The sequence below is a fragment of the Dioscorea cayenensis genome, chromosome 7, assembly GCF_009730915.1.
Source record: "Dioscorea cayenensis subsp. rotundata cultivar TDr96_F1 chromosome 7, TDr96_F1_v2_PseudoChromosome.rev07_lg8_w22 25.fasta, whole genome shotgun sequence".
Taxonomy (NCBI): Eukaryota; Viridiplantae; Streptophyta; class Magnoliopsida; order Dioscoreales; family Dioscoreaceae; genus Dioscorea; species Dioscorea cayenensis.
The window spans coordinates 19076977-19098983 of NC_052477.1; the positions used below are offsets into that span (position 1 = coordinate 19076977).

The 22007-nt window shown below is 41.9% G+C and overlaps 1 non-coding gene across 1 annotated transcript; it reads left to right on the forward strand.

The window, feature by feature from the left end:
- The first annotated feature begins 2339 nt into the window (after positions 1 to 2339).
- On the forward strand, positions 2340 to 2446 carry LOC120266145. The gene has a single exon (XR_005537988.1). It is a non-coding gene; the product is annotated as a small nucleolar RNA R71 (small nucleolar RNA).
- Positions 2447 to 22007: the final 19561 nt, after the last annotated feature.

Here is a 22007-nt window from a genome sequence, read left to right on the forward strand (position 1 = left end):
CCCCTTCATATTTTTTTATAGGCACATGGGGGTGTGGATTTTCCACACCCCGCTGCAGATCGTATGACACCCACGCGTGAAAATTACACGCGCCATGTGGACTGCAAAAATTTCTGCAGACAGATCGATAGAGTGCCCGAAACTCCAAATTAATACCAATTTTTTTCAACATTAAACATCAAATTCACCCTAAACCATGTTATTCACATAAACAACAATTCAAATCACCGAAAAGATTCCACGAAAACACCAGCGGTCAACCAAATTAATCAAGATACACACTCATGAATTTATTTCTACAGAATTTAAATTTTGAGTTTAAAAACTAATTAAAAGCTTGGGTTGCCTCCCAAGAAGCGCTTGTTTAACGTCACTTAGCTTGACGTACCTGTTTTTACCTCATGGTGGCTCATAAAGATGAAAAACCTCTTTCCTAGCAACCTCCACACATGATGGACAAAAATTCTTCATACTCAAGGAGAAATTTTTTACTATGTTACCGAATGAGGGAGTGTCGCACTCTTCCTTTGTGTGCTTGTCCCCAAGTGTGGTGGAATACTTTCGGTGGCGACGTCTCGACCTCTTGACTCGGTCAAAAATCTGTTTCAAAAATCCTCCTTGAGGTTGTTCATTAAGGACTTGTTTTGCACAATTGGTTGTGTCCTCCTCATCAATGTCCGGCCACACCTCATATGGATCTGGATTGAGAAATTCCTGCAGGTACTCATCAGAAATCTCATCATTGACATCAAAAAAATAACAAGTATCATCAAAGTCAAGAGAGGGCTTCATTGCTTTGGCGAGACGGTATGTGATCTTTTCTTCTCCAGTGCGTAATGTCATCTAGCCTCCATCCATGTCAATGAGAGCTTTGGAGGTTCTCAAAAAGGGTCTTCCTAGAATTAATGGAACCTCCGCATCTTCATTGACATCTAACACAACAAAATCTGCAAGAAAAATATACTAGTCAACCTTTACCAAAACATCTTCAATTATACCTCGAGGATGACGAACGGAGCCATCGGCCAGCTGTAAAGTCATGCAGGTTGGCCGTGGCTCTCCTAAACCCAATTTCTGAAACAAAGTGTACGGCATGACATTAATACTAGCTCCCAAATCGGCTAAAAGCTTTTTTTCTTCCCCAAACCTCCGATTGCACAAGGTATGATAAAGCATCCCTGGATCTTTCATTTTGGTTTGGCGATTTTTTTCCAAGCATTGCCGAACAATTCCCTTCTAACACCACAGCCACACTTTCCTCCATCTTGCTCTTGTTGGTCAAGAGGTCCTTCAAGAACTTTGCATAGCGAGGCATTTGAGATAACGCCTCTACAAAGGGAATATTAATGTGTAACTGTTTGAATAGATCCAGTAATTTCCTGTTTTGCACATCAGCTTGGTCTTTCTTCAAATGCGTCGGATAAGGGATCCTTGGAGTATATGAAGGGAGTGATGCAGCTGGTCGCTTATCGTTATCTTGCATCTTATCATTTGGCAGTTTCTGAGGAAATTCAGCAATCTTCCCAGTGGGGGTTTTAGCTTGAAGAATTTCAGAATTTTTCTCAGCAGTGAGCTCTTCTTGGAGTTCTCGACCACTTCTCAAAGTGATCACCTTCACTTGCTCCCTTGGGTTAGTCTCTGTGTTACTTGGTAGGCTCCCTAAAGGTCTCTCCGCCAATGACTTTGTTATTTGTCCAACTTGATTTTCCAAATTATGTAAAGAAGTACTATGATTGCGGAGTGTTGCTTCTATGTTTTGGAACCTTGTGTCGGTTGAATGAATAAACTTTGATAAAACCCTTTCTAATTCTGAAACTCTCTCTGGAATCGAAGGTGTTTGCTGAAATCTGGGTGGGGCAGTGGTCTTTTGCTGCCCTTGATTGCCCCACGAGAGATTTGGGTGGTTTCTCCACCCTTGGTTGTAAGTGTTGCTATACGGATTACCTTGTCCTCTCACCGAATTGCCCACAAAATCTACTTGTTCACTTGGGGCTGAAGTTCTAATCGAGATAGGGCAATCCGACGGCATATGTGAGCCCCCACAACCATCACAACTTGTGATTGCGGCTACCCTTGATGAAGTCAAAGTGTCCAATTTCTTAGTCAGTGCTTCTACTTGGGCTGCCAAGGATGTAACCGCGTCGATCTCATGTAGTCCGCCCACTTTCTTCTTGTATCTTACATTCCATTGGTAGCTATTCAAACCCATTTCTTCAATTAACTGTCGGGCTTCTTCGGGAGTCTTGTTTCCCAATGTTCCTCCTGCGGCGGCATCAAGAAGTTGTTTGCTACTCGAGTTCAACCCATTGTAAAATGATTGAATAACAATCCACTCGGGGAACCCATGTTGTGGACACTTCCGCAAGAGGTCCTTGAATCATTCCCAAGTCTCAAATAAAGATTCAAGCTCCATTTGAACAAATGATGATATCTCATTGCAAAGTTTTGCCGATTTCCACGGAGGAAAATACCTTCCAAGGAAAGCCTCGGCCATTTCATTCCATGTTGTAATCGAGGCTCTTGGCAATGAATGAAGCCATTGTTTGGCTCTCTCCTTTAATGAGAATGGAAAAAGCCCTCAAACGGATTGCATCATCCGAGACCCCATTGATCTTCAACATATCGCAAAACTTCAAGGAAATTTTTCAATATGATTGTTTGGGTCTTCATCCGATAACCCATTAAATTGTACTGGATCTGTTGAACCATTTGAATGAAACCCGGCTTTAACTCAAAATTCTGGGATGCCACCGGTAGCCTAACAATGCTCGATGGTGTCCCATGAATTGTAGGCCCTAGCAAAAATCCGAGAGTGTTCTTGGTTGCCCCCTTGTTCTCGCCATATTCTCGATTCTTCAACCTCTATTTCAGCTAGAAAAATTGCTCCTCGCACGAGGTTCCTTGCTCCTTCTATGAATTCTTCGCTCAATTTCAGGATCCTCTTCAACCAATGTCGAACGGTTCCCTTGGGTCATAACCTGTAGCAAAAATCAATGAAAACAAACAATAAGAACGGCGGAAGAGATAAGTGAAGTGGAAATAGAAAATGAAAATGTGAAAGACTAAAGTAACCAAGTCCTAGCGTTCATAATATCCCGTTCCCCGGCAACGGCGCCAAAAACTTGACACGTCCGAATATGCGTGTATGTACCGCAAGTGCACGGGTGTCGAAGTAATAATTACCCCGGTGAGTGGGTAGTCGAATCCACAGGGAACGGAAGTATTAGTATTAACCAATTGTTAGCTATCTAGTCGAAATAAATGGATATGATGAGATGAACTAATTGCAAGAGAATTAATAAGCAAGCAAGCGAGCAAGAAAATGAGTAAAGGAGATCTCAATCAATAAAAATGAGGTATCCAGGCAATGCTCCCCCTAGGATCTAACATGAAGCTCACGATTCACTAAATGCTTCTAAACCGAGTCTAATGAGTCGAGGTAATCCAAGAACAACAGGTTCTTTCCTCCAAGCCACCGGTACTAGTCCCCTACAAGGTCCCGGCGGAGAAATCACTCTATCTCAACACCTCACACCCCATATGATCGCAATACGCTCTAGGGACACCTAAGATTGAAACCGATTCCTAAGGATAGATCCAACCCTAATTCCCCGCGAAGGATCTCTAACCCCCTACAAGGTCCCGGCGGAGAAATCTCTCAATCTCATGCCTCACACCAAATATGGTTGCATAGAGTTTAGGGAATACGGAGATAGGAAACACTCAATCGGAAGGGAGAGGGGACACTCCACTATCTCATGACTCACCCTCTCAACCCTCTTTAACCTTGACGTTCTAACTCTAATGGAGATCTCTCTCACATCAAAGTAACAAATCATGCAAATCCAATCAACCTCAAGGATTAATTAAACAAGCAAGCAATGGGAATACAAGGTTAAAACTCAAATCAACTCGAATTAATAGAAACATAAAGCAAATCATTGCAAAAACATAAATCCTAGGGTTCACATGCCCAAATACCTTCTAAGGTTTAGCCCTCCATGGAGCAAGTTATAAAACAATGATTATTACAATGAAAAGCAATGAAAGCCATGAAGTAAAACCCCCATAAATTCGTGATGATGGCCTTGATGGGTCGCACAACGTCTTGAAAAATCCTTATCCGGAGCTAGGTCGCCGAAGGCTCCCTCTTTGCTATGACGGAGAGAAGATCAATCAAAGTTGGTGATGGACGCCCACCAATATCGCCAAAGGCCTCCTCCAAAACCCTAGCCGCCTTGCCTTCAAAGTGCTCGCCAAAACCCTCGCCAAAAGTCTCCTCCAAAATAGGGCAAACGGCCTATTTAAAGCCCAAAATCGTGCCTGTCACGTGCCCTCACGCGCCCGTGTGGATTTTCCACGCAGCCCGCGTGGGCTGTAGAAATTTCCACGCGATCCAAATACTCTTCTCTTGAGGCCACATGTCCGGGCACACGTCCATGTGGTAGGCTATAAAACTTTTCTTCATCGACGTATCTTTGAGAGGTCTTGCAATCTTCACAAAGAGAAGGAACATGAAGATGTGACTGCCTTTGTGCCCTTCCAACTAGTGATTTGACTTCAATCTTCTTGGAAGTTGGCACACATCTCTACGTTTATGAACTCCTCTCGTATTTTGGTCCTTGAATTGAACGAGAACTCCCAACATTGTGTCTTTATAGCCTATCTTTGTTTCCTTTTTACTCTTCAAGGCATTCACAACCTATATGCATAAAAGAACACCAAATACACAATATGAAACATAAACCACAGTAAAAATGATGCTCAATGCATGCAAAACATATATAAAAATATGTCTACTCAAGCACTTATCAGGTCTCAATATTTTGGACATGGACATCGGTTGCTTCAAAAAAATTAGCTGATACTTTTTGTAATTGAAGTGCATCGTTTACAATTATCTCATCCTTTTGACATTCCTCTTGAGGTGCTTCCCAATATTATCCATCACTATTCCACAAGAAGTTTGGGTAGCCCTTTTCAATTGGATGATATGTGTTGCAACAAGGAATGCTCTGTTGTTGTGAAGCAATAATTCTATCAACTTTTTAACTCAGAGCTTCAACTTGAGAATACAGAGCAATGAGCAGATCAATCATTATTTAAACTCCTTGTAAGAAAAAAGTAAGACATGACAAAAGACAATTAATGAGAATGATGGAAGAATAAGAAAGTGTGAAATAAAATGAATGATAAATAGTTAAAATCGCAAAATGCAAAGTGTTTCTAAATGCCTATTCCCGGGAAATGGCGCCAAAAACATGACACGACCGATTATGCGTGTAAACTGCAAGTGCACGGGTGTCGAAGTAATAATACCCAAGTGAGAGGATAGTTGAATCCACAGGGAATAGTGCTTAGAACCACCAAGATTGCTATTTAACTAGAATGAAAATATGTTGATGGTGATGTGAAAACAAACTCAATGCAAATGAAAATAAGAAAAGATAAAGGAGGCGCAAGTAAAAGATAGGGGAGGCAATCAATGATAAATGGGGTACTCGGATATTGTTTCGCCTAGGACAATTGTTTCAAGTGCAAAAACCCTCTAATCTCAACCATGCCTAACCCTATACATGTCCCGGAGGAGAAATTGAATAATCTCTCAACCTCACACTCATATAGAATTGCAATGAGTTCTAGGGATTCCAAGTAATAAATCCTCTTCCTATATTTAGACCTAACCCTTTAGTCCAAGCAGAAGGTCCCTAGCCACAATTAAGCCCTAGATGCTAAAATCACTTCAACGCTTCACTCCATTGCACTCGCAACTAAGCCCCAGCGGAAGGTCATCCCTTAGCCCATTCACTCTACTATGACCGCAAAGAACTCGAGGAAATAGAGTTAGAATAAACCGCATCGGAAAGGAAAGGGGACGCTCTACTACCTCTCGACTCACCCTCTCAACCCTCTCCAATCTAGTTTTGTCTAACTCTCGTGGTGTGTCACACACTCACAAGGGTTACCAATAAGAACTCTAAACCCTAATGTCACTCTAACGGAGTATTCACTCAATCAAGCATACAAGATTAGAACTCAATCAAAACATCAATTAATTGAAAGCATAATAAAAAGGTTCGATGAAATGAATACATCCTAGGGTTCATAAATATCCAAATACCCACTAGGGGTTTAGCTCTCCATGGAGCAAAATACAATAGATAATGAAATCAAAAGCAAAAAGATGCAATCTATGAATGAAAAACCCCCAAGTGTTCGTGTCGAAGGTCTTGTAGATCGGCCGTGTCTTCTTCAAAGGTCTCCTCGTCAAACCTAGGGCACACCTCACCGGATTGGTGCCGACGAAAGCTCCCCCAATAGCTCTCTTCCGAAGGAAACGCAGTGTCGAAGGCCGTCAAACCTCTCCAAAGCCTTGCCAAAGCCTCTCCAAACCATAGCCGCGGGCACCTCCAAAGATGGGGAAGGTGGAAGAAAAGATAGGGGAAAAGATGGAGAAATTGGGGCTGAATCGCGGCTTTTAAAGGGCTGGAATCGGGCATCCACATGGCCCTGTGGAATTTCCACAGGGGTGTGTGGAATGTCCACATGACCGTGCAGAATTTCCACACGCCCGTGCGAATTCTCTGAATTTCTGATTTTCTGCGGGCTATAAACAGTAATTGATACAGTAAATTACTACCGTGACCTACTGAATCCACTCCCGAAATTGCTACAACAAATTGCTGCAGTACTCCACCAAAAAAACTCCCGAATCCAGTTTTCTTCGAGGCAACATAAACGGGCACACATTTATGCCGTAGACCACGTCACTTCTTTAATAAACGGGTTCATTGGTGAAGATCTTGCTACCAATGCACAAGTCAGGATATGCAATGTGACTGCCCTTGTGCCCCTGCAAATCATTGAAGTACTAAGAGAATAACTCCGCTGGGGCTTAGTTGCTCAAGCAACATAGTGAAGCGTTGAAATAATCCTTAGTGCTGGGGCTTAATTGTGACTATGGGTCTTTTGCCTGGACCAAAGGGTTAGATCTAGGTTAGGGAATAGGGTTTATCACTTGGATTCCCCAGAGCTTTAAGCAACTTTGCATAGTGTGAGGTGTTGAGACTAAGCGATTTCTCCGCTGGGGCATAGTGTAGGGTTAGTCACGATTGACCTTAGGTTTGGGACCCTGTATTGTAGGAATTTTCATGACTCATTAAGCATCAGTTAGGAGACATAATAGTTGGTTTTGCACTTGAAACAATAGTTCTATGGGGAACAATGTCCGGGTGACCCACTTTCTATCTATTGCCTTTACTCTCATTTTTATAGCATCTCTCTTCCTACTTCTTTCCTTATTTCCATTTTCATTGACTTTGTTTACACCACTATCGATTCATCTTCATTCTAATTAAATAGCAATATTTGAGTTTCTGATCACTATTCTCTGTGGATATGACTACCCACTCAGCTGGGTATTATTACTTCCACAAACTGATAAGTACTTGTGCGATAAGAATATGAAGTGTTCTTTCCTTGTGTTGAGCATTACTTTTCTCGGGTTTTAACGCTAATATGTGTGTAGTTATGTTACTTTTATGCAGGTAGGGTTGTGAGGCCGAATATGAAAGAAAGAAGCCAATGTGGGTCATAAATGCACCAATTTGGAGGAAATCTTGCTAAGATTCAAACGCGAAGACACAGGTCGGATTCGAGATGCGGGAATGTGTGCCAACCTCCTCGTATTCAAGTTAGTATAACCATGTGGAGGGGCATAAGGGTAGTCACATTCAAGCGATCCATGACATAAACGTGTGTCTGTTTGCGTTACATCAATGAAAGCATGGATTCGGGAGTATTTTGGGCTGGTATTGTAGTAGGGTACGATAGAAAACTATAGCAAGAATACTGTACTAGCACTATTTATAGCCGGCCAAGAAAATAGGAAAACAGAGAATCCACACGGGCGTGTGGAAATTCCATACGCCCGTGTGAAAAATCCACAAGGGCGCTCACACGGGCGTGTGGATTCCCGATTCCAGCCCTTTAAAAGCCGATTTTAGCCCCGATTTCAGCATTCTTTTCTCCATCTTTTCCCTAACTTGTGAGAGGGTTGTGGCTAGGGTTTTGAAAGGTATTGGCTAGGGCTTTGGGGAGGTTCTATGGCTCTGACATCGCGCACCGTTTGGAAGAAAGTTAGTGGGAGAGCTTTCGTCGGCACCAATCCGACGAGGTGTATCTTAGGCCGGACAAAGGGACCCTTCGGACGAGTAGAGGACTCTCCACAAGACCATCACCATGACTAACAAGGGGGTTTTCTATGGATGCTTTGTTTTTACACTCGATTTTATTGATTGTATCTAGCTCCATGGAGAGCTAAACAGCTAGTGGGTACTTGGGTATTTGTGAACCCTAGGATGTATTCGTTTCATTGACTCTCTTTATTATGCTTTCAATTAATTGATGTTTATTGTGAGTTCCAATCTTGTATGCTTGATTGTATGAATACTCTCCTAGAGTGACACTAGGATTGAGAGTTCTTATTGGTAACTCTTGTGAGTGAGTGACACACCATGAGAGTAAGACAAAGCTAGATTGGAGAGGGTTGAGAGGGTGAGTTGAGAGGTAGCGGAGCGTCCCCTTTCCCCTCCGGTATGATCTATCCTACCTCCACATTCCAAGAGTTTTTTGCGGTCATAGTAGATTGAATGGGCTAAGGGATGACCTTCCGTTGGGGTTTAGTTACAAGTGCAACAGAGTGAACCATTGAAGTGATTTTAACATCTAGGGCTTAATTGTGGCTAGGGATCTTTCACCTGGACCAAAGGGTTAGGTCTATACATAGGAATAGGATTTATCATTTGGAGTCCCTAAAACTCATTGCAATTCTATACGAGTGCTAGGTGTTGAGATTGTTTGATTTCTCCTCCGGGACATGTATAGAGTTAGGCATGGTTGACCTTAGATTTGGGACTATGCAATTAAGGATTTCCATGACTCACTATTGCATTAATTAGGAAGCATAATAGAGGTTTCTTGCACTTGAAATGATTGTCCTAGGCGGAACAATACCCGGGTACCCCATCTTTATCGATTGCCTTACCTTCTCCTTTACTTGTGCCCTCTTTCTTGTTGTTTTTACTCTTTAGAATTGAATCTTGTCACACATATCACTATTCATCTTCCATCTTAGTTAAGAAACAATTTAAGTCTTTATTCCCTACTCTCTGTGGATACGATACCCACTTATCTGGGATTATTACTTCGACACCCGTGCACTTGCGGTACACACGCATATTCGGACGTGTCACGAACCCATGCACTTGCGGTTCACACATAAAAGGGCGTTGTCAAGTTTTTGGCACCGTTGCAAGAGAATAGACATTTTAGAAACACTTTGCACTTTGCTATTTTAGCTATTCACTATTTATTCTATTTTATATTTTCTTATTCTTCCATCATTCTTATTTGGTTTTCTTTCTTTGGTTGCAACTCTAGGTTATGACACGAGGGAGCCCTTTGACATTGGTTGAAGGAGATCCTGAACTTGAACGAACACTTCATAGAAGGGGAAAAGAACCTATGAAAGAATAGTCAAATCAAGCTGAGGTAGAAGGTGAAGGGTCAGATAATATGGTGAAACAAAATGAGCGGTGGGGAACACTATCAGATTATGCCAGACCCGTAGTTATGTGCACATAGTCTAGTATTGTGTGGCCACCAATTACAACTCAGACCTTTAAAGCTAAAGCCAGCATTCATTTAGATGATACAGCAGTCGGCACAGTTTAATGGTTTGGCCGATGAGGATCCGAACAACCACATCGAGAACTTTTTAGAAGTGTGCGACATTGATAAGTGCTTGTGTAATAAAAATGCGAAGTATTCTTTCTTTATGATGAGCATTACTTTTATCAGGCTTTAGAGCTAATATGTGTGCATTTATGTTACTTTTATGCGTATAGGGTTGTGAAGCCAAATGTTAAAGAAAGAAGCCAATGTAGGTCGTGAATGCACTATTTTGAGGAAATCTTGAGAAGGTTCAAACGTGAAGTCATAAGTCGGGTTCAAGATTGAAGAATGTGTGCCAACCTCCTTGTATTCAAGTTAGCACAATGATTTGGAGGGGCACAAAGGTAGTCACATTCGAGTATTCTAGCTTGTGTAGTGATAGCAAGATCTTCACCAACGAAGCTGCTTATTGAAGAAGCAAGGTGATCTACGATGTAAACGGGTTCCTGTTTACGTTACCTCAATGAAAACATGGATTTGGGAGTGTTTCATGTCACTACTGTAGCAAGTTCTGTTCACAACCAGCCGAAAAAATGAAATTCAGAGAATCCACATGGGCATGTGGACATGATCCACGCCCGTGTGGAATTTCCACAAGCCCATGTGGAGAATCCACAGGGGTGTGTGGATGATCGATTCTAGCTGTATTTAAGGCCGATTTTAGCCCTGATTTCAGAATTCTTTTCTATATCTTTTCCCCAATGTGAGGGAGGGCGGCAGCTAAGGTTTTGAGAGGTATTGGCAAGGGATTTGGAGAGGTTCTATGGCTTGACATCGCTCTCCATTTGGAAAAAGGTAAGTGGGAGAGCTTTCGTCTGAATTGATCCGGCGAGGTGTATCCTAGGCCGGATAAAGGGACCTTTCGAAGAGTCAAGGCTTCTCCACAAAATCATCGTCATGACTATTGAGGGGGTTTGTTATGGATTACTTGTTTTTACATTCGATTTAATTGTTGATTATAACTAGCTCCATGGAGAGGTAAACCCCCTAGTGGGTACTTGGATTTGTGAACCCTCAGATGTATCTGTTTCATTAAACCTTTAATTATGCTTCCATTAATTGATGCTTTAATTGAGTTCCAATCTTGAATGTTTGATTGAATGAATACACCTTTAGAGTGACACTAGGGTTGAGAGTTTTTATTGGTAACCCTTGTGATTGAGTGACACACCACGAGAGTTAGACAAAGCTAAATTAGAGAGGGTTAAGAGAGTGAGTCGAGAGGTAGCGGAGCGTGCCTTTTCCCCTCCGATGTGATTTACCCTACCTCCATTTCCTCGTGTTCTTTGCGGTCATAGTAGAGTGAATGGGCTAAGGGATGACCTTCCTCTGTGGCTTAGTTGTAGAGGCAACAGAGTGAAGCATTGAAGTGATTTTAGCACCTAGGGCTTAAATATAACTAGGGACCTGTAACCTGGACCAAAGGGTTAGGTCTATAACTAGGAAGAGGGTTTATCACTTGGAATCCCTAGAACTCCATGCGATTCTATCTGAGTTCGAGGTGTTGAGATTGTTCGATTTCTCCTTCGGGACATGGTGCAGAGTTAGTCATGGTTGACCTTAGATTTGGGACCGTGTATTGAAGGATTTCCATGACTCATTAATGCATTAATTAGGAAGCATAATAGTTGACTCTTGATAAACGTCTAAATGTATGTATTTTATACATACCAATGTGCATGTTTATTGTATTTTATTGAGAACTCGATGCCTTTTTTATGGTTTAATGATTTTATTTCATGTTTCAGGCACAAAGGAAGCCTAGGTGAGCACAACGGCGGAATGTAAGTAGAAATCGACATCGAAAACGTCATTTTTGGACCCCGGGCACTGTACATGCACTATAGCAGCCCGGAACATGAAAATTTCAGAAAAAGTCTAAGTCTGGATTTCCTTACATGCAGTATTATGACCATCCTCGTGGGCATTATTGTAAGCATGAGGCCACACGCAGGGAAGCTCGAGTTCATCCCTTTATAAGCATTGTTAGGGTTTCTTTTAAGGGGAGGAAGCCTTCTTCTTGGAGCTCACCACCACCACACCAAATCGGAGCTAGAAGTAAGGTTTTGAGGGCATTTCCACGGAGGATTCGATGAGGAGAGCGCGATTTTCGGTGAGATCTACTCCTAGGCTTGTGTAGAGAAGGTTGAAGACAAGGGAAGCCACCTCTTGTGTGGCGTCTTTGGAAGCTTCTCTAGCCTTCGTTCTTTGAGGGAGTGTTTCTTATGTTTTGTTTGGTTGTTTGCATGGATTTCTTGTTGTATTTGATGACTATGAACAACTAAACCCCAAGGTCACCGGATGTAGGTGAACCTTGTGGGTGAACTTGTGCTTGTATGGATGCTTGATTCTTTCTATTGTTTTTTGGCTTGTTTGTGATCCTTGCTTAGTGTATTTGAATGCTTTGGTATGCATGAGAACTCGGTGTATCAATTCTTAGGTAATGCCAGGTTGCATGACCATTGCCCTAGTGTTAGACTCACCAAGCTTGGAAGTGAAACACATATAAATACGCCGTGACCATCGGGTATTTATACCCCTCCAATTCTAGGGTTAAGTATTAGCTTGTATTCTAATCCTAACTTGAGAAAACCACCTTTCCCATTGCAATCGTAGGAGGATTTGGGCGGAAGAGATTCCGTATCCAATACTCATATCGGATTAGGGGTCAATTGCCGTGACCATCGGGTTGACCTAATCTAGGGTTTTCTCAGTTCAACTAGCCATTTGCATGTTAGTTCTGGCATCTTGCACACTTTAGTAGCCCCTGAGAGGATCCTCATCCGTGACCGATTTCTTTCCTTGATTATCCCCCGTATCCTGCCTTCATTGTTAGCATTTTATTTGCATTTTACTTCTTTATTTGTTTTATCACTATCACATTCAAACTTGGAGGTTAAACAACATAGCGAAGAGGAAGTAAGAGTAGCTTCTCGGGCCCTTCGGAATATGACCCCCTCGTGCTCACACGAGGGGTATTACTTTGCGATCCCATACACTTGCAGGGAAGCGATCAGTTCTGCACTTGAAACGATTGTCCTAGGAGGAACAATATCCGAGTACCCCATTTATATCAATTGCCTTATCTCCCACTTTACTTGTGCTTCTCTTTGTTGTCTCTTTTATTCTTGTTTAAATTATATCTTGTTAACAAAACCATTATTCATCTCTCACTTGGTTAAGAAACAATTTAAGTATTTTTATTCCCCTACTCACTGTGAATACGATACCCACTCACTTGGGATTTATTACTTCGACACCCATGCATTTGCTGGGACATACGCAAGGGGCATTGTTAGACATGCTTAAGATTAATGGAGTTACTGATGATGCTATTAGATTTAGGACCTTCCCATTTTCCTTGAAGGGGAGAGCAAAACAGTGGCTACATTCATTACCTAGAGCATCGATTACTACTTGGAGGAGATAGTAGAAGCTTTTCTTGCCTTATATTTCTCTCCTGGAAAATCTATGAAGCTCAGGAATGGGATATGGGATATGTTCAAGGAGCCCCTACGAAAATGTCCTCAACATGGGTTCCCCGAGTGGATGATCATTCAGATTTTTATAATGAATTGAACCCTAAGAACAACGCAGTTACTTGATGTAGCAGCAGGAGGCACCTAGAGAAGGAGGTGGTACCCCCACCTTACAAGCCAAGAATCCCTTATCCCTCAAGATTGAAGTGTTAGGTAATATCGCAAAAAATCAAATAACATTAAAAGAGCATGCGGAAGCAATAATATATTTGCGATATATATTCTAATTGTTTTAATGAGCATCTTAATTTAATTAAAAGGCCTATAAAATTACCTCTTGATGATTTTCTTTCTTTTGATGCGCCGAACTTATCTCTCGGATTGTTGTAGATCTCCTAGCGCCGAATGAAAGTTCCACACCTCTAGATCACACGCCGGAATTAAGAGACAATCTTTTCTTCTTCTCCAAATAGCGGCTAGGGTTAGAGAGGAAGAGAGAGCTAGGGGATTTTCTCACTAGAGAATTAATTGAGTTCCATCTATAGTTGGAGAGGAGTCATATTTATAGAAACTTCATAAAACATGATAAACATTATTCAATTATGAGTTCTATTCGAAATATGAACCTTCATAATATGATAAACATCATTCAACTATAAAGTCTTATTCCAAATATGAACCTTTATAATATGATAAATATTACCATAGAAGTTCTATTAGAAATATGAGTCCTAATCTAACTAAAACCACTTTTATCTTTGAGTCATCATAATTTTAATTATCTATTCAACTCCATCGAATTTAAATCAAAATTTGAAACTTAAGACAAAAACCCTAGACCAATTTACAATTTCACTCATCCCATGAAGTAAAATTGAAAATTGACAATTTTACCCATGTACTCAAAACGAGACTAATTCTTTATCCTTTTAAGCATAATTCCCTAGGTTCGTTCCGATTGGCTATGGTAGGATACCAAAGGACGTGGGTGACACCTACCCAGCCCCATGACCCCACGTCGTAGCCCAATTGAACATGAATGAGTAGATCATTACGAAATTTTCTGATTGTGATTATCATATGTGTATAAACCTTTCGTTCTTGTATCCCAACCGAGTGAGAGGCATGGTAATTGTCAAACTCACTGAACTCGATCATATGCAAATCACTATAGTAGGGTGAGATTACCAAACTATCCTTCGTGTCCCACACGATTAGTTTCACTGCATTGACCAAGGTCTTCTAATCTCACATACTTATAATCGCTTAGGATATTGACTCATTTACTTCCGAGAAAACGAATTCTTTCTTGGTGATCACTCATAACTGCTACTTGCCCGACATAGTTGCACTTCGAGGTTGGCCCTACCAAAAGGTAAACTGAGCCTAACAACTCTAGTAACGGACAAGACGTCACAAGTACATTGTGATCATGATACCTCAGGTCTAAGGTCCACTCATATGATCATAACCAACAATCCCAATCATTGACTGTCAAAGAGTAAAACCCATGTGATTGGATTGTTGCGAGTCATGTTCGAATACACCAATTCCCAATGATGTATTTATGACATATGCTGCCACTATTCCATAGTGTTCAACTAGCACTCTTTGTCAAAGTATATGTCATACAAATCCTTATGAACCTTTAACGCCTAATTAAAGATTCTCTGATTTGCGAACTATTTAAGTGTATAAGTACCAAACCCTTCTAGTGCTCTTCTCTTTATCCCACAAAAAGTAGAAGGTTTAACTTAATACACATGGACTATGATATTCAAAACTAATTATAATGCCATCACAAGATTTATATTAACATCAAAATAAATGCGTATTTAATAAGAATATGAATGTATAATACAAATAAAATGCCCAAATACAAGTATCCTCATTGGCATTCGAGGGCATAATCCCAACATAAAGAACAACCAAAATGATGAGCACTACAAGAAGTTCTTGGATCTATTCAAGCAGTTGCACATCAACATTCCATTTGCAGAGGCGTTGTCTCAAATGCCTCGCTATACAAAGTTTCTGAAGTACCTCTTAACCAAAACGAGGAAGTCAGAGGATTGTGCATCTGTGATCTTAGATGCTTCATGTTCAGCGGTGTTGCAAAAGAATATGCTAAACAAGAAAAAGGACCCGGAAGCTTTATCATTCCGTGCAACATTGGTAATTTGGGCGAAGAAAAGGCATTGCCGGATTATGGGGCTAGCATCAACGTCATGCCTTACTCATTCTTACAAAATCCAGGCTTGGGAGAGCCTAGGCCAACTCATATGACACTTCAATTGGCGGACCGAACGATGAGATATCCGAGGGGCATCATCGAAGATGTACTTGTGAAGGTTGACAAGTACATATTTCTTGTGGACTTTATAGTGTTGGATGTCGATGAGGATGTTGATGTTCCTTTGATATTTGGAAGGTCATTCTTATGCACTTCCAAGGCACTTATTGATATGGATGATGGGGAGTGGACTTTACGAGTTGGGGATGACAAGCTTACATATCTCCTCACTGAAGCCATGAGACATTCTCTAGACTTTGATGATACTCTTTACTTTCTTGACACTACTCGATGAACTAATAGATGAATATGTGCAAGAAATAATGTGTCCGGACCCGTACGAGGGGTTGCTAGACCAAGAAGTGAAGGCCGAAGAAGTTTTGATGCTTGGTCTAGAGGATAAGGTTCAACCTATCATGGGGATCATGGAGAAGATGATCCAAAAGATGAAGCGAGCAAGGAGACACCACAAGAAATACCCCAAGTCTAATGGGGATGTGCAAGAACGTGGTAAGGGTGATGAATTCTTGTGTGGTAACATGCTCGATAACTCCCACTCTACTTTGAAAAGATTATGTTCATCATACTTTCAGGTTATGGGTAAGAAGGAAACATTCATCTATGAGCCCCCGTGAGGTAAGGAGAGGTACGTCAAGCTTAGTGAAGTTAAACAAGCACTTCTTAGAAGGAAACCCCAGTCTTTACTGTTTTTCTAGGTTTTCTTTTAGTACTTGCATGAATCAGAGCTCGAGTGTTGATGTCTTGATTTTTTACATGCTATCCGATAAGTGCTTGTGTGATAAGAATACGAAGTGTTCTTTCTTTATGGTGAGCATTACTTTTATCAGGTTTTAACTATAATATGTGTGTATTTATGTTACTTTCATGCATATAGGGTTGTGAAGCCGTATCTTATAGAAAAAAGCCAATGTAGATCGTGAGTGCACCATTTGGAGGAAATCTTTAAAAGGTTCGAACGCGAAGACATAAGTCGGGTTCAAGATGCTAGAATGTGTGCCAACCTCCTTGTATTCAAGCTAGCACAATGATTTGGAGGGGCACAGAGGCAGTCACATTCTAAGTATTCCAGCTTGTGCATGTGTAACAAGATCTTCACCAATGCGGCCGTTCATTGAATAAGCAAAGCGATCTACGACGTAAACGTGTGACCGTTTATGTTACCTCGATGAAAGCATGGTTTTGGGAGTGTTTCGGACCAGCATTGTAGAAGGTAATGTAGCAACACTGTAGCAAAATACTGTAGCAGGTACTGTTCACGGCACGCCGAAGAAGGAATTATCCACAGAAGCCACACGAACGTGTGGAAATTCCACACGCCCGTGCGTTAATTCCACACGGGCCATCTGAAATATTCACATGGGTGTGTGGATTCCTGATTCCAGCCCTATTTAAGGCCGATTTCAACCGCGATTTCAGAATTCTTTTCTCCATCTTTTCCCCAACTTGAGAGAGGGCTGCAGCTAGGGTTTTGAGAGGTATTGGCTAGGGATTTGGAGAGGTTCTACAGCTCCGACATCGCGCTCTATTTGGAAGAAGGTTAGTGGGAGAGCTTCCGTCAGCACCGATCCGGTGATGTGTATCCTAGGCCGAACAAAGGGACCCTTGGATGAGTAGAGGACTTTCCACAAGACCATCGTTACGACCATCGAGGGGGTTTTGTATGGATTCATTATTTTTACATTCGATTTCATTGATTGTAATTTGCTCCATGGAGAGCTAAACCTCCTAGTGGGTACTTTGATTGTGAACCCTAGGATGTAATTGTTTCTTTGAACCTTTTTATTATGCTTCCATTAATTGATGTTTTTATTGAGTTCCAATCTTGAATGCATTGATTGTATGAATACTCCCTTAGAGTGACACTAGGGTTGAGAGTTCTTGTTGGTAACCCTTGTGAGTAAGTGTCACACCACGAGAGTTAGATAAAGCTAGATTAGAGAGGGTTAAGAGGGTGAGTCAAGAGGTAGCAGAGCATTCCCTTTCCCCTCCGGTGTGATTTATTCTACCTCCAATTTCTCAAGTTCTTTACAGTCATAGTATAGTGAATGGGCTAAGGGATGACCTTCAGCTGGGGCTTAGTTGTAAGTGCAATGGAGTAAAGCGTTGAAGTGATTTTAGCATCTAGAGCTTAATTATGACTAGGGACTTTCTGCATGGACCAAAGTATTAAGTCTAAATATAGGAAGAGGATTTATCACTTGGAATCCCTAGAACTCCTTGCAATTCTATACGAGTGCGAGGTTGACAGATTGTTGAATTTATCCTCTGGGACAAGTATAGGGTTAGGCATGGTTGACCTTAGATTCGGGACCATGTATTAAAGGATCTCCATGACTAATTAATACATTAGTTAGGAAGCATAATAGAGGGTTTTTGCACTTGAAATGATTGTCCTAGGTGGACCAATATCCGAGTACAACATTTATATCGATTGCCTTACCTCTCATTTACTTGTGCTCTCTCTCTCTCTTGTCTCTTTTACTTTTGTTTGCATTACTTCTTATCACACAAATCACTATTCATATTCCGCTTAGTTAAGAAACAACTTAAGTATTTTTATTCCCTATTCCCTATGGATATGATACCCACTCACTTGGGATTTTATTACTCGACAAACCCGTGCACTTCCGGGACATACACAAGGAGCGTTGTCACTATCGCTGTGTTTTTATTGTGAATTATTGGTGTTTTCATGTGCTTAATTGTGATTGGTGAAGTTTCTTGATCATTTGAGCGTGTTTTTCATGATTCTCTGGTCAATTTCGTATAGTGTAAGCAGGCTATGTATGTGTATAAGTGTGCGAAAATTTTCTGCAGAGTCTGTAATTTTTTCTAAGTCATCCAGAGAAGACACACAGCTGTGTGAAATTTCCACACGGGCATATGTTTCTATTCAGAGCTCAACTTCTCCATCCTGAGAAGACACAGGGGCATGTGTTTACCCCTGTGAACGACCTTGTGAGGGTCACACGCCCATGGGTAATTTCCACACGGGCGTGCATTTCTCTACTGAGTTCAGAGCTTTATCCCGAGAAGGCACAGGGACGTGTTTCTGCCCCTGTGGATGACCCTCTGAATTACACATGGGCATGTGTATTTTCCACACGGCCGTGTGAAACTCTGCAGAGAGTTCTCATCCAATTTGAGAGGACACAGGGGTGTGTGAATGCCCCTGTGAGTGGCCCTTGTGAAGATCCACGGCCATGTGGAATTTCCACATGGGCATGTGAAACACTTAGAGAAATTTCTCAGATGGACAGAGAAGCCATAGGGGTCGTGTGGGTGCCCTTGTGGGTTGGGCACATGGGCGTGGGGAATTTCCACACACCCGTGTGGATGTACAGAACTCAAAAGGCCACGATTTCCTTTATAAAACTATTAAGCCTTTTTCATTTTCACACTCCCAACCCTCAGAGAACACATCCTTACACTCTCCCGACCACTCACTGTCATTTTAGAGGAATTTCACTCGAGTTTTCCGGTTGGTTCTAAGCTTTCATCTTCATCTTGTCGGTAAACCCTCATTTCTTTCTTTTCTTCGCCAATCTTGACTTATTTCGATTTAACTGGTATATGTTGCTTCGTTTCCATGTTAAATGGTTGGTGCATGTTTCAGAATTAGTTTAGCAAGGAATTGTAGATGTATTTTTGGATTTTTTGCATAGTAGCCGTGCGCTCTCATGCCCCGTGGATCCACACAGGCGTGTGGAATTTCTACACTACCGTGTGGATTTCTGTATTAACGATTCTTTGAGTAAATTTGATAGATTTATTTTCAATTCTTGCAGAAATGGCTCATAGAATAAAGAAATCGGCAGGCAAACATCCTACAGAGCACTCCCCTGAGCCAGAGCTATGAAATTTGCGATTCCCGAGCACCAGGCTCGGTTTGAGAGGCTTTCGAAACTCAAGTTCAGACAGACACCATTCCCAAACTTGAGTGCACTTAGGGAGGTTCAGTTAGCTGATGATATGGTCGATGAGGTCAAGGAGTTGTTGTCAGAAGGCAGTTGGCGCAGATTGTTAACTCTTCATAACCCTGCCATCCGTATGTTGATGATAGAGGTGCTGCCATCATTAGAGTTTGACCGTTCTTATTCCAATTTTGACAGCATAGACGCTATTTAGTTTAGAGCTTTCGGACAGTACCACATCATGAGCGTCCCTCTGTTCTCGATCTGACTTGCACTCTGTGACAAAGCATTCACTGACACCGAAGATTATGAGCATCTACCTACAGACTACCCCAGCAGTTTGACATCACAACGCGCATACAGAGCGCTGTGCGAACAGGGACAATATAGGCTGGGGGTGTCCAAGGCCATGTGTATTTGCCGACATGCATATCATTACATTCATGTCATTCTAGAGCAGGTCGGTGAATGGCAGTGGTGGAAGGACTGCCGTCCTGAGTTGGTAGGACCTGCTGTACCTCTATTTAATGGTTTAGAATGTACCACTCCACTTAGGACACATCTAGGCAGAGTACTTACGGTACTAGGGATAGTATGCTATGATCGATGTCCTCTTCTTTGGCCCATACATTGTCTTACCTTATGGGGGCTCATAGATGAATGTTGCTCTCTTACCCATAACTTGAAAGCATGATGAGCAAAGTCTCTTGAAGGTAGAAGAGAGAAGGTTATCGGGCTTGGTATCGCCTAGCAAAGGTTCACCCAACTTGTTCAGTTTCGTGCACATCCCCAACAGCCTTTGTGTGTTTCCTATGGTGTCTCCTCACCCATTTCATCTTTCAGAACACCTTTTTCATGATCCCCGAAGTAGATGGTACCTTCTCCTCTAGACCAAGCGCCATTACTTCTTCATTAACCTCATCTTGGTCTAGCAACCCATCGTACAGGTCTGGATTGAACATCTCCTGCACATATTCATCAATTATATCATCTGTAGTGTTGAGAAAATAGAGAGTATCATCAAAGTCAAAAGAATGACGCATGGCTTTAGCGAGGCGGTATGTGAGCTTATCATCTCCAACCCTCAGTGTCAACTCCTCGCCATCCATGTCAACCAATGATTTAGAACTGCGCAAGAATAGCCTCCCAAGTATCAAAGGAACATCTACATCCTCATCGACATCCAACACCACGAAGTCTATAGAAAATATATACTTGTCAACCTTGACAAGCACATCTTCAATGATGCCTCTCGGATGTCTCACCGTTCGGTCTGCAATTTGTAATGTCATCCAAGTGGGCCTAGGCTCTCCCAAGCCTAACTTCTTGAAGAAAGTATATGGCATGACGCTGATACAGGCCCTAGAGTCTACCAATGCCATTTCTTCATCCGTATTACCAATGTTGCACGGAATGATGAAGCTTCCGGGGTCTTTCTTCTTGTTTAGCATGTTCTTTTGCAACACCGCCGAGCATGATGCATCTAGAATCACGGAGGTACTCTCCTCCAACTTCCTTTTGTTGGTCAACAAATCTTTCAAGAACTTGGTATACCTAGGCATTATGGATAATGCCTCAACAAAGGGAATGTTTATATGTAGTTGCCTAAACAAACCCAGAAACTTCTTGTACTGCTCATCCACTTGGTCGTTCTTCAATCTAGAGGGATAAGGGATTCTTGGCTTGTAAGGGGGGTGCCACCTCCTTCTCCTTGGTTGCTCCCTTCTCAACCTTTACGACCTCCGGTGCTTCAACATAGGTCTTCTCACTTGGAAACTTACCTTCAATCTCACGACCACTTCTCAAAGTGACGATCTTCACATGTTCTCTTGGGTTCATCTCGGTATTACTCAGCAAGCTTCCTTGTGGTCTCTCCAATAGAGACTTCACAATTTTCCCCACTTGATTTTCTAGATTGTACAATGACGCGTTGTGGTTGCGAAGTGTAGCCTCGACCGATTAGAACCGTGTATCCGATGATTGCATAAATCGAGTCAAGGCCTTCTATAGATTAGTCATCCAGGTCTCCAAACCTGAAACTCTATTCTCCATATTTGGGGCTTGTTGTTTTTGAAAACCCGATGGTACGGTGGCACTTTTGTTGCCCTTGATTATTCCATGAGAAATTAGGGTGGTTCCTCTAATCCAAATTGTAGGTATTGCTATAAGGATCACCTTGGTTTCTCATTGCATTACCCACATAATCAACTTGCTCAATGGATGGTGTACCACAGACGACTATCGAGCAATCGGAGGGGGCATGTTCTACACCGCATCTAGTACAAGTACGACCACCACTCTATTAGAAGTTAGAAGGTCTAACTTCTTACTCAATGATTCTACTTGGGCCGCCAAGGAAGTGACTGCATCTATTTCATGGAGTCTGGCCACTTTCTTCCTTTCCCGCGCATTCCACTGATAACTATTCATGGCCATATCTTCCACTAACTGTCGGGCTTCTTTGGGGTCTTACTCCCCATTGTACTTCCTGCGGCGGCATCTAGCAATTGCCTTGTACTCAGATTCAACCCATTATAGAAAGTCTGAATAATCATCCACTCGGAA